General features: G+C 33.4%; 1 pseudogene across 1 annotated transcript in view; it reads right to left on the bottom strand.

The window, feature by feature from the left end:
• The window catches only part of LOC143244404 (uncharacterized), a 298,731-nt pseudogene that overhangs the window by 53,480 nt on the left and 230,920 nt on the right, over window positions 1-14,331 (bottom strand). Inside the window, exon 5 of the transcript XR_013025052.1 lies at window positions 13,558-13,638. The product of XR_013025052.1 is annotated as an uncharacterized LOC143244404 (transcript). The remainder of the gene's footprint in view (window positions 1-13,557; window positions 13,639-14,331) is intronic.

The raw sequence follows: 14,331 nt of genomic DNA on the forward strand, positions 1-14,331 counted from the left end.
TTCAGCATTATGACACATTCTCACCAGCACCTACTGAGTAGCTGGTACTAATGATTCCTCTGCTCAACTGTCGCTCTGAAGTGATAAACAGATGACTTGCCCTTTTATGTGGAAACTGTTAACTTTAAAATAAACTGTTCATACATTGTATAAATAAGGTAAGGCTACTATCTTTATCCACCTGTATAACAGGTGCATTAAGGTATACACCAAGTTGCAACTGCTGCTATCTTGATTTCAGAAGATATCTGAATCCAAATCAGGCCTAGTATTCACTAGATAAATTATAGTTGGAAGAGTGAGCCGACATATCTAATGCTAATCCCAGCTTCTGGAAAAAAATAAATAACACTTGACATATTTCTATAATATGTACAGGGGCAAAATAGGGAGTCCCTGGCTGACACGAAAGTTTCCAAGACTCTGACTGATCTTGTCATGTATTAAGCACTTTGAAAGAAGTTACCACTTCAGCCATTTAATACTGACTTGGTTCTGGCGTATGGTGATTAATTAGATCTGATTTGGAAGACATGTCACAGACTACTTCTAGGTAATACTAACCACAGAACAACTGTAGAAACCTCTAACAGGTATTAACATCTTAGTGGTAGAGAAACTGTAGAAACTGTTGATAAGTTTTTCAGTGCAACAGATGAACTGTACTTCACTGTGACAGTCATTCAGTGTTGACTGTATCAGGCCTAGGAACAATGAAGTGCGTGAATGAATGTTATAGATGGAGTCATAGTGCCTACGGGTCCCTATTAATATGTGGTTTACTGTAGCTGAGGTGTAGTGAATTGGTACTATGTTACTCAGTAATAGATAAAAACACAGTTTTCTATCCATAATATAGCATTAACTTCTGTTCAAAAAGACAACTTCTCCAGGATTGCTGCTCTGTTATTGGTTCTCAAAAAGCTCGTACAAAGTTTACACCCAGAAATCTGACGAATCACTTTCATTATTCAAGTATACTCTAGTTAAGACTCCAGTCTTTACGTATCCACGAAACGACAGAGAAATATTGTTGGGTACCAATGTTATCATAATTGCAGAATGTGATGGATTTTACAATTATTTTTATTATACATAAAGTTGATGTACGTGTTTTCTTATAGCAAAGCTTATAGCAAAGACTCAGGCTATCTGCTGAGTCCACCGAGGGGAATTGAATCCCTGATTTTAGCGTTGTAAATCCGTAGACTTACCGCTGTTACTATACAGACGTTCCTAGCTTCTAAATCCAAATAGTGCAAAGGATTGCTTGCAATTGTCTTTTTCAAACACTATTTGTATGGTACGAAGTTCAATATTCAAGTGGACTTAAAAAATGCAGCAATTTAAAACCTAGTACTACATGATTGCATGTTATATCACAACATTACAGGTGTATAATTTAGTTATATTGCATTGTCCAGGACGGCAACACAACAATGACTATGGATCATTTCGCTTCACAGTGAAACCCTATCTGTTCACTGAATGTTCTGCCCGTGAACACAGTGTGAGAATTAAAGACATTTATGCTATACTATAGAAAATTCCATTAGTGATTGAACACCTAATGTTGTAGGAGCTCTTACAAGTGTAGCTGAAGTTTTCAGATCTATTGTGGACACTCCTAGTCTTACAGCAAGGTCAATGTAGCAAACCTAGATTGAAGTTATATAACGCACACACTGGTAACCATTTGGCATTCTGTTCTAATTGCATAAATGCATCAATGAAATAAAAAAAAAAAAAAAACCCTTATGTATTTCTAAATACATTAAACAAAATATTTTAGAGTATAAATTTATTCAGTACAAAATGTTTCATTTATTTAATTTTATATGTAAAAAACGTTAAAACTTTCAAATATTGATTTTGGGATGATGTCAGTATGAAATTACAAGCATATGTCATTTTTTTTTAAAGTTACTTACCAACAGGACTCTCATACGCCACTAAGAACCAAGATAAATAGTTTTGAGCCGAAAACAGAACCAATTTTCACCTTTTAGTTTCAATATAAATGCAGTTTTATTAGTTTTAGCCAGTCACTGTTGCTCTTCCTTGTTTTTCACGGGTGTGATGTAATTACGTATATCTTTGAAAAGCCATAGTCTCATGATCTAGATAGTTAATTAAAGTTCTATATCCATTCTTTTAATTTTATAAATGAGTAAGGCTTCCAATTCAATGGAAACTCGCTTGAAGATTGGAATAAAGAGATAAAAGCTGAGAAGAAAGCCTGTTTTGGAAGAACTTACGCCATAGTTACTGCCCTGATTTTGTAAAATCTTGGAATAACATTTCATACATATAGTGAGTGAAACATTGTAATAAGAAGTTTAACAACGAAACAAGTAGGCTTAGTCGGATCAAGTTGCACTTGATTATGTCAAGTATCCTTTTATCGACAAAGCTATTGTTATTAGCATATGCTTATATTAGGCCTTCTTAGCCTAAGTAACTGCCTGAATGGCAAAAAGAAAATATAAATGAATATAGAACAGATTTAAATCTTATTACGTAACGCAGACACAGGTAACCATTTGGCACTCTTTTATGTTCATCGTGCTCTGAAAGCAAAAATACAACAATGAATTAAAAACCATGAAAAACAAACCTTCACGTACTCCTCAATACATTAAACAAAATATTTTATGTATACATTTATTCACTAAAAATGTTTCATGTATCTAATTTTATTTCTAAAAATGTTAAAATATGAAACATTATGATTAACAATTTAATTAAAAAACAGTTGGATGGAGTACAGTTTTGGTGCGGTGAAAAAGTTACTTATATTGTATTCCAGCAATCATAAACACATTGAAACTGTTACTGGTGTAAATGAATTAAAATAAACGTAAAGTTTGCAGTTTTATAGAATAAAAGTTTATTTGAAAGTATTACAAGAATATAGGATCAAAATAAAAAATATTTAAAATCTACTACAAAAGTAGGCATTTTAACAGTTTTTGAAAAATATACCATAGCAATTTCCTTCAGAAATTCAAATATCACTTATGAAAATATATATATATTTTATTTTCTAGAAGATAAATAATTTGCTGGAAGTTTATCTTCATTTAAAACAATTTAATCGATTTATTTTTGTTGTAATATAGTGAAACAGACCATACAAAAATTGCATTGAATCAAAGCACATTTTAGAAGTAATCTATACCATATGCATACAAACGTAGGAAGGTGCGTTGTTCCATCGTTGTCAACAATTGAGACGTGGTTGTCAGTCTGTTTTGGTTCTCAGAGTTAATATCCCAAATGAAAACTTGTCTTCCTAATTCATAATTTGTAGATAGGAGGTTAGCTATGACCGAAATTAATGGCATCCCCAGTTTCCTCAATTACCATATGGTACTTAAACCTGAAAGATTTATACTACACTGTGCGATCGCCGTTCGATTATTAGAAATAAGAAGGATTGCGGATCTCAAAATTGATAGAACCAAAAGAACGGGTAATCCTTATTTTTTGAGGTATTGAGCGAAGTTCATGTTCAAAACTTCCATGTAACGTTTCGCAAAAATAACCTGCACTATCTACCCGAAAGGTAATGGGATTTATGCAGAGTAGATAGATTACACAAGACCCTTTCTACACACACATATATATATATATAGTGCAGTGAGGGAATTGTGTTCTTTTTCAAACAGAATATGAGTCAGGTTATTGGAATTCAAGATGAAATAGCCTTAGCATCACTGTATTTGCCTACAGGTGTTTTTTGTGTCGTTTTTTTTATAATATGGTGAACAGTGTTTATGTGTGTGTTTTTCGTATAGCAAAGCCACGAAGGGCTATCTGCTCAGCCCACCGAGGAGAATCGAACCCCTGATTTTAGCGTTGTAAATCCGGAGACATACCGCTGTACTAGCGAGGGGCATGATGAACAGCAATATCTCGATACCTTGATAACCGGCATTGGTGTTCATTTAAGTTTGGTTTTATTTCTTTTGAATTTCGCACAAAGCTAACCGTTCCTAATTTAATAGTGACAGATCAGAGTCACTATTCTAACACTATACCATTCCCTCATGAATGAAAGAGCGAGCATCTTTGGTGACAGAAATTCGAACATTCGACCCTCAGAATGTAAGTGGAGCGCCTGAGCAACCAGGCCATTCTAGGCCCATGGTTATCTGGACGTTAGATATAACTAACATAAATGATCAGTAATAACTTAGAGTGAGAGCATCGCATATTAAGCGACATATTTAAAAACGTATTTAAGCTAGAGGTTAAGATATGAAGTAAACTCACTATTTCCATTTAATATCGGCCCGGCATGACAAAGCGTGTTAAGGCGTGCGACTCGTAATCTGAGGGTCGCGAGTTTGCATCTCCATCGCGCCAAACATGCTCGCCCGTTCAGCCGTCGGGGCGTTATAATGTGACGGTCAATCCCACTATTCGTTGGTAAAAGAGTAGCCCAAGAATTGGCGGTGGGTGGTGATGACTAGCTGCCTTCCCTCTAGTCTTACACTGCTAAATTAGGGACGGCTAGCACAGATAGCCCTCTAGTAGCTTTGTGCAAAATTCAAAAAACAAACAAACAATCTCTAAGACTCAAGAGTTTGGTCAGATGTTTGGTTTGGTGGACTTTAATTGAGCCTTGGATGAAGAGATATTACTAACCAACTCATCAAACATGCAGGATCTTGTGGAAAACACAAAGGGCTTGGTCATGAATTTTTTACAGGCTTTTGTGGGTAACAGCATCAACTGATAATGGCCGCCGTTCAAGGATTAACGTTCCAAACTACAGAGAAAAGTCCAATGGTCTCCCGACCACTGATGGAGAGACCTAGAGAGACTGAACCACCCGCGGTGACCAGTAGTTAGTTGAGCATACCTGCAGCTCAGCTGAGGGTCAAAGCGGCTATTTTATATAACATCTTTCCTTCTTTCATATTTAATTAATAAAAGTTAAATTTGTCTCAACACGACTGCGCCTGTTTACATCAATTTGTTGTACCTTGTAAGGTTTGTTTTACTGTAATGTGAAAAAACCTAAACTTTGAATCACAAAAGAACTTTATGACGGATTAGATAGCTTCTGCAAATAAACTATCTTATTTTTATAATTGGTGTCACAGTATTTCTAAATTCAGAAAAATGCCAGGTGGATAGGGCGCTTGTCCTGCAATCTAAGGGTCACGGTTCGACTCCTTGTCCCATCAAATATTCTCGCCCTTTCAGCTATGTGGGCGTTCTTTATGTGTCAGTCAATCACACTGTTCATTTTAAAGAGCAGTACAAGATTTGGTGATGGATAGTGATGAATAGCTGCATTTCCTCTAGTCTTTCACTGCTAAATTATGGATGGCTTGCGCAAGTAGACCCTATGTAGCTTTAAGCGAAATTAAAAAAACAACAACAAAGAAACAAATAATTATTAAGAAACAATTATTAATGTTTATCTTTGGTGTAGATTTCAATTATTGGTATTATATCTTCATACATTCTTGTAAAACGTTTCTATAAAGTTGCTATTTTATACGACGGTAAATCTTATCTTAGCTTTTATTCATAAAGTACAGTTCTTGATCACTAATGTAAAATAAAAATAACTTTTTACACGCCAAACTTATAAACCAACAACATTGTTTATAAGTCACTAAACAAGAGTTTTATTTTAACGTAAGTTTTATATTTTCTTATATATTTTATTTAACATTTATTTGCGACTATTTTATCTCCCATTCAGTCACATAAGCCAACAAGGATGGCTTTATGCAAACAAGATATAACACAGTAGCCTATATGGCGAAACGCACATGATAAGGCCAAGTGAAAAATATGTCAAGTAAGCATATTTTGTCTTGTTTTATAATTTAAAAAATCTCGACATGCAGCAATTTTATAATACAAATGAAATATTTATATTTGTATTTCCAATGTAGATTACATTGGAACAAGTTTTAACAAAATCAGGATTATAACTGTGACAGAAGTTGTTCAAAAACTGTTTCTTCTATCGAAATATCAACAAGAAAAGACCGCTTTATTCCATTCTTTTTTAGCCTAGAAACCATATTGGCTTAAAAAATTGAAAAAGAGAAAAGCGAAGCTTTAATTACGAGTTTAGACCAATAGCCTATGGACTTCCCAAGGATAAAGCTGAGATAAAGGCAATTAAATCATGCCATGACAACCGAGGATAAAACACTGATTGTCTAAATATCGACAAGACTGTACATTCATTGAAGTTGTAAATTAAATTAGCGCTATTTTGTTTAAACGTATTATGAAAATTCCTCCAACTTGGTCTATGAGCGCCACCAAACGTTAACAAAAACCAACAAATACATGTAGTTGTTGTTGTTGATTTTTAATTAAGCACAAAACTACACGATGGGTTATCTGTGCTCTGCCCACCACGGGTATCGAAACCCGGTTTTTAGCGTTTAAGTCCGCAGAGTCGCTGAGCCACTAGGGGGCACACATTCATGTAAACACTAATTATTTGTAATTTTTTTATTTTTATATTAGAGATTAAATAAATAAAACAACTTTTAACAAATAAATTTCAACTCTAAAATATTTTTTTCAAGTATTTAGAAGAATTAATTCATGATTATTTTCTAAAGCTTTTGTCATTCAATGAAGGCACTCACCAAGGTGTAATTGAGAGAGCACACATTTGTTTTGTACTTTTTTATTTTGGTGGACTTTATCTTTTTGTTTATGGCTCGATTTTAATGCTTATCTTGTGTTTTTTCTTAATGATATAGTATACCACATCAGTTGAGTCGCAACGCTTATGTGCTTTTATGCAACTGGACTTCTATAAAATAGATAGAGTCAAACACTAGCCCTTCTTTGATTGTTGGATTATGGAAAGTTGGTGAGATGGGGTGGTGTGCTTTGAACATACAGCCACTTTGACGGAGTCTTTCACAAAGTAAACTTCGCTGCAGGGCTGTTGTCAAGATAAACTGTCTGCCAATCGCACAAAACCAAAATTGTGATATGTAATATAATAACGTGTTGAAACTTTATAGTGGTTTCAGTATATTGTGTTTAACCAACTTAATTCCCATCTTCTTCAGTATTGTTCTGTCTACCTGACATTTCGCACGCCTATCTGTAAATATATTTTTATTTGGAATACTTATTCTTATTTTTGATTTAGGCATTCTTATGTTAAATTTAAATATATTACCTGTCTTAATGGAATTTAAATTTTATAACAACCTGTTTGATAGTTTGTATTAAATGGCCTTAAGAAATTAGCTGTTAGCGATAGTAGTGCCTTGCTTGGATTGATTGTTAGAGTGATCCATTCAGTGGTTCTCACTGTGAGCAGTTGTTAGACTAAACAGTTTAATACTTCTCTACTTTGTGTAATTGCTGGACTGAAAGTTTAATTATCCTTTATCGTGAGTATCTGTGAGAATAATCAGTTTGATAATGCCTGAATATGAGTTGTTGTTAAACTAATCAGATGAAGTTTTTAGTATGAGTAGATGTGAGACTAATCACTTTATTTACTTTTATCGTGATAGTTATTGAGCTAAACAGCTTAACAGTGCCTTATGTATAAGTAGTTTTTAGACTAATCAGTTTGATAATGCCTTGCAATAAATAGGTATTAAAGCAATCCAATTATCTTTGAAAAATATTAAGAGCTATTAGACTAATCACATAATAATTGTTTTTCAATTTCTATAGATACTGATATTTGTTTTTAGATGAAGGTTTCAGTTTTCGCCCATATAGGACATGATTAATAGCTTATTGTTTAAAATGCCGTGACGTAGCTAGTTGATTGTTAGGCTTAACTCATGGGTTACGAAGCAGGAGTGCCTGCTTCCTCTTTTCTTTAACAACGCTAAAATCAGGGGTTCGATTCCCCTCGGTGGGCTCAGTAGAGAGCCCGATGTGGCTTTGCTATGAGAAAACACACACACACACTCCTTTCGTCTTAATATCCATTCATATTTCGCTCAATCTATTATTCTGAAATGTTCACTGTCTGATTTGTCTCTACAGCTTTTGCTCAGGTAGTTGAACATTCTAGACTTATTGAAAGAGATGTTATGTGCGTGTTCCTTGATTTTGGTACCAAAGTATACAAATATTTCTGTATACTATCAGCGACGTTTTTGCAGGAGGTATTTTGTCTTTAAACGACAACAAAAAATTGTATCCATTTGTTCTGTTTGAAGATAACTCTTTTGCTAACTTGGGGATAAGTTGGTTGCAGAATATTTTTTATTTCACTTTTAGTTTGATACTGTAGGAACCTGTTAAAGGTAACATCATAATGATAAGATGTTTAGAAACGTTGAGGTCAGGAAGTTAATGGTTGTAAATGTTATTAATGTATTAGAAAATACTTTTGTTGATAAATGCTACAGGGAAAACATTTAAATCAAATATTTTTTTAATATTGATAAATTCATCATGAAAATAACCACAAGGGCTAGTAATTTTATGTGCTCTATGAACTCGAATACTTATTAAATTGGTTTTGTAACAATCGGGTATAAATGTTCTGAAATGACAGTACAGGTCAGAAAATATTGGTGTGTGGCAGTTCTTAGTTTCGAACCTGTTGTTCTGGTTGATGAACCCTAAATCTAAAAAAAGGCAGATTAGAATATATTTGCTCTTCAAATTCGTTGTGCTTTGAAATTACTTAGTCTACAAACTTTTTGACGTGCTTTTGCTTTCTGAATACAATACAAGTGTTACTGACTAACTCTTATAAACTAAAGGTTTAAATGTGGACTGTAAATAATTGGTTTCAAAATGACACAAGAACAAATTAGCCAGTATAAGAGCAAGGGTTGAGCCCTTGATGATGTAGTATTTGATATTATTGTTAAAGATTCATTTGATTTCTTTAATTTTAGCAGATCCTTGGAATTTGATTGATATGAATACATCAGTAGTTTTGATATTAAGTCACACGAAACATACTCGCTCTTTCAACTGTAGGGGCGTTATAATGTTACGATCAATCCCACTATTCGTTGGTAAGTGAGTAGCCCGAGAGTTGGAAGTGGGTGGTGATTACTAGCTGCCTTCCCTCTAGTCTTACTCTGCTAAATTAAGGACGGCTAGCGCAGACAGCCCTCGTGTGACTTTGCGTGAATTTTAAAACAAACGAAAAGTTCAAACGTGTATTATTTACCTTCTTTTAAAATTGGGAAACTTGCTACTAGAAGTATTATTCTTGCTTATAAAAAACAAGTGTGTTAAAATATTTTTTACGTATATAAAACCTTTTATTAAGCATGTCGAATTAGTGAGCATATCATGTGAAGGTATCTGTATGCAATGCGTGCCGAAGTAGTACGCATTTTTTTTAATTTTACGAATGTCTCAAAAAGTATCTCTTTGATACAGATGAAATTTATAAAAATTAACTATCATATTATCGTACCCTGGTTTTTACAGTTGTCATTAAAATCCACTAACAAATAAGAAAGTTACAAGACGTTTTATAAAATGTCGTTAATTATTCAGTACCAAATCACTAAGCAAGAGTCTGGCGTAGCCAGGTGGTTAAGAGGGACTCGACTCGTAATTTGAGGGTCACGGGTTCGAATCCGCATCACACTAAACATGCTCGCCCGTTCAGCCGTAAGGGCATTATGATGTAACTGTCAATTCCACTATTTGTTGGTAAAAGAGTAGCTCGGATAGCTGTCTTGTAGCTTTGCGATAAATTCGAAACAAACCAATACTAAACAAGTTTTGTTTGTTGCAGGTTTATCATCAGAAGAATAAGAAACAATTCTAAATAGACTTGATAAAGGAAAAATATCAACTGAAATTGCAAAAAAATTTGGTTTTGACCATGAAACTGTTAAATTCCTAGTCGAATCCGATGCGAAGCGGACAACGTTTGATAAAGGAAAAGTGTGGGGAGTTCAAGACACCAACCTTTTAGCAGCAAGCTAGCAACTATAAAGAAGCCATTTTCATCTTGTAGTGAGATATTCCAAGAGACTAAAGCTTCAGATCTTCCAAAATCATCAAAACGTAAGATCCTTCAGAATGTTGAAAAATGTATTAAGTCTGTAATTAAACCATCACAGGGGTGCAGAAAAAATTCAGCGACTTTTGTGGGCTTATCAGTATCTAAAAGTCAATTTTTAAAAAGTTTTGTTTACAGGTGATTGTCGTGCAACTTTTTATGGCCCAGATGGATGGACCATAGGTACTTTAGTTTTATCCAGAATGAGAAGCAAGAAGGAGTAATCATTGGTAATGAGCTTGTTAGTCCATTTAAAATACCTGCGTACTTCTGATATAATATTTCGTAAGGGCAGCTTAAAACCTTGGTATAAGAGGAAGTCTTTGTGTTTCAATAAAAGGTCATTTTTATGCAATATAATGCATCATCTCGTGCTGGTCGTGATAGACTGAGTTACCTTTCAAAAATAGGCCTAAAAAATAACAGGCTCATGGAATAACCAGCCTTATCTCCAGATTTAAATCCCATAGAGAACCTAAAACCTTCGGAGTATCGTTAAACGTACGATTTATGCAGGTGGAAGTTAATTTACATCAAATAATGATCTCTGGAATGTTATACTATCATCTACAAAATGTGTTAACGATATTCAAAAACTGACTAACTTTGTCAATGATAGGATCCCAAAAGTTATGTCTAAAATAGTGGTTATATCAATAAAAGTATTAAATTTTTGGTTTGGTCTGTTTTTAATTTCGCGCAGAGCTACACGAAGACTATCCGCACTAGGTGTCTGTAATTTAGCAGTGTAAAACTAGAGGGAAGGCAGCTAGTCACCACCACCCACCGCCAATTCTTGGTCTACTCTTTTACCAACGAATAGTGGGACTAACCGTAACATTATAACGCCCCCAAAATTATTAAGTATCTTATTGTAATTTTATGTATTAAGCGATTACCGGGTTTCGTTTGGTTGCTGAAGATTAACTGTATCAGTTTTATTTATTATTACCTCCAGCAACTGTTATTTTTGTCCTATAGACTAATTTGTCAGAAACTTACTTAGTAATTTGACACTGTAATTTACGACATTTAAGAAAACTTTAACTTTCTGTTTTTAATGGATTTCAATGGCAATTGTGCATCTTGTGTATGATAATGTGATAGCTAAACTGTATAGATATCATTTATATAAAACATATACTTTTTTAGATATTTATAAATATAAAATCTGCATAGTAATATGGCACGCATAGTAAATGTAACAGTGCTGTCTGTTGTCTGACGTAACTACTTCGCAAGGTGTAAATGAATCTTCACCAGAATTGGCATGGAGAATCATTAGGTCCATGCAGAGGTACCTTCAAACTTTCAGTTTATCATTTTGCGTTTTCTGGGTTTTATGGGCGTTTTTGCAGTTTTTACCACTACCACCCCACCTCTGAATGGATCTCTTCCAAATTTTGTACAGAGGTTAAGTTACCCCAAGGAGAGAGACACAAATTTTCAGTTTTGCATTTTGCAGTTTTAATGAGCATTTTTTTTTGCGTTGTTATCTCTACTCTGTCCCCTCTTTGTGGATATTCGTCAAATTTGATATGAAAATTTGTTTGATCCATGCGGAGATACATATAAATTTACAATATCGCATTTCATGTTTCGTAATTTTCATGGGCGTTTTCGCGTGTTTTTTTTACAATTACAAATAAGGGAAGCAACTTTCCATGGCCTAAGATCACCTTTCATTAGTCATGTTCAGTGGACATGTACTCCAACTAGTTGCGTAATAACATAAAAGCGAGAATGTAGATTTTAAAATAACTTATAAGTTACGTCGATGTAAAAGGACATTAAATCTCACAAAATAACAAGTTATATCCTTAGAAATATAATGTAAGAAACATTTAAATTAAATTTGTTTTCATTATTTTGAGTTTTAATTTTTAACAGGAAACGATTAAAATAATTCAACGATACTGAAAATAACAAGCGAAAGATGTCACTTTAATTGTAACTTAATACCTCTGTATTTTTGCCAATCATTCATCATGGCCAGATGGTTAAAGCGCTCGACTCGTAATCTGAGGGTCGCATCAAACATACTCGCCCTTTCAGCCCTGAAGGCGTTATAATGTGAAGGTCAATTCATTGGTAAATTGGTAGCCCTCGTGTAGTTATGCGTGAAAATTCATAATCAAACAATCATTAATTATATGTACTTGTTCTGATATTATGGATCCCTCTCACTACAGTAATACGAATAAATCGAGTATTATCTACAAGAAATATTTTATTTCACATGCGCTATGGTTGCCTCAATTTGTTCACAATAAGCCATGCAACAAAACGTTGCGAATTTTTAACGTTAGAAACATTGAGGTAAATTATTTCATGCACACAAAAAATGAAATTGTATTCATAAAGTCAAACCTAACCAATTTAAACCTATGTCATTGTAACATTAAAATGTTACTAAGTTACAAACTTTTATTTTTTGACTCTTGTATGTCTAATTAAAACGGCATATTATAAAGGTTGTATTAATATTTATGCAGCAATATACATGTAAAAGTCACATAGAGTTAGTTTTAATTCACACATAGAGAATAATAAATTTTTTGCTCGGTTATTTTTAAACCATTAAGTATATGAATACTACCAGAAACTCACTTGCTAGTTTTGGATTCAGCCAAACAGTATACTTGCTAATATTCACTGTAACCGCTAATACGTACTTCATAATGAAGAGAAGTAGTACTTTTTTTTTTTTATAAATTTCGAGTACGTATAAAAATTGTATACGTAACAGAAAAGTGTAAACCATTATTCTTTCGAATAAACACTTTTTTATATTGTGGCCGAGTCAACAACGAGCAAAGATATTTCCATGACATCTCTCATTTATGGGAATGAGTAGGGAATGAATGGGTTAACGATATTCTCACTGTCCCTATCTACTATCTAGCGAAACCACAGCCTAGGGAACGGGCTTGGAGAAATCAGTTTCTAGATACTGTGACACTAAAAACTAATGGTGATATAAAAATATACATTATGAATGAAAGTTTATACGCAACAGCAAACATTCTTAGCCAAACCAATTCTAAAAATCTGAATTTCCCTCATTTCATCATTCGTGGCATACCAGGTCATAGAATGGTTGTTGTTATGTTTTTTTTTTAAATTAAAGCTGTTTGCCCATAGCTCTATCTCTTGATCGATTTGAGATCTAATTACAGCCACGGCTATTGAGAATTCCTTCTTCCTTTAAAGAGAGATGTAAGATTTTACGAGAAATGCCATTTTATGTTAACCACATTAGTAATATGATTCACAAATACTAATTATTTTTGTTTTACCTGTAATGCTATATAAATAAATTATCATTCATCAATCAATTAATAAATTTTAAGTTATGTTATTTTATCTTTTTACATTAAAAGAGAAAATCCGTTTTGCATAATTAGGATTGCATAAAACAACAAATTTAAATAAAGCATTATTATTATTTTCACTGTTTATAGTTATTAAACAACTGTTACTAGTTTAACACACAAAACTTACAATTGTTTAAAAACATTTCTATATTATTTAATAAATCTCTTTACCTGAATTTATTCCACAAAACTGAAACATAGCCTTTCCTTTTCGATTTACTTCCTATTCGGTATACCAACGTTTAACGACACCTGAAAACAGATAACAAAACGTATATTTTTATGAACGTACGATATATGTACTATTGATAGCTCATCAGCTGGATAACACACATATGAATTTGTGATTCTTCCAATTAAAGCATGTATTTATAGTTTAGTTTTAAGCTGAATTAAAGGGTAGAATAAACTGAGGGTAGGGATTCAATTCATCATAACCGTTATAACGTTACGTGTAGTTTTCAACTGCGAATGTAAAGAACTGGTATTCAAGAGAGAGCACAGGCTATGGTGAAACACCTTCTATTGATTAAAAATATAGAAGACATGTACGTGTATTTTACTCTTGTTTCAAACCAAGTTTGGTTCTCTTATATGCACGCGCGTACTCAAGGGATGCTCAATCGTGATGGAAAAAACTTCTCAACACACAAACATATGGACAAACATCTTATATATATATCTACTAAGAGGAAGGTGATTCACGTGCAACAAAAACACTTTTTATGTTATGAAGAGAGTCTTGATATATTTATTATTGACATCACGAGAAATGCAGTCTTAAAAAAACAAATGAAACATTTAACGGAATTTTTTTTTTTAAAAGCACGTTTAAAGAAATTTATGCAACGGCATTTCGTCCCTAATAATGATGTCACGAAAGTACAACTTGCAACGCTAATTGTACCTTACGTGACGTCATCCTTTTTAGTATCTTTGGACTGA

The sequence above is a fragment of the Tachypleus tridentatus genome, chromosome 2 (assembly GCF_004210375.1).
Source record: "Tachypleus tridentatus isolate NWPU-2018 chromosome 2, ASM421037v1, whole genome shotgun sequence".
NCBI classification, from domain to species: Eukaryota; Metazoa; Arthropoda; class Merostomata; order Xiphosura; family Limulidae; genus Tachypleus; species Tachypleus tridentatus.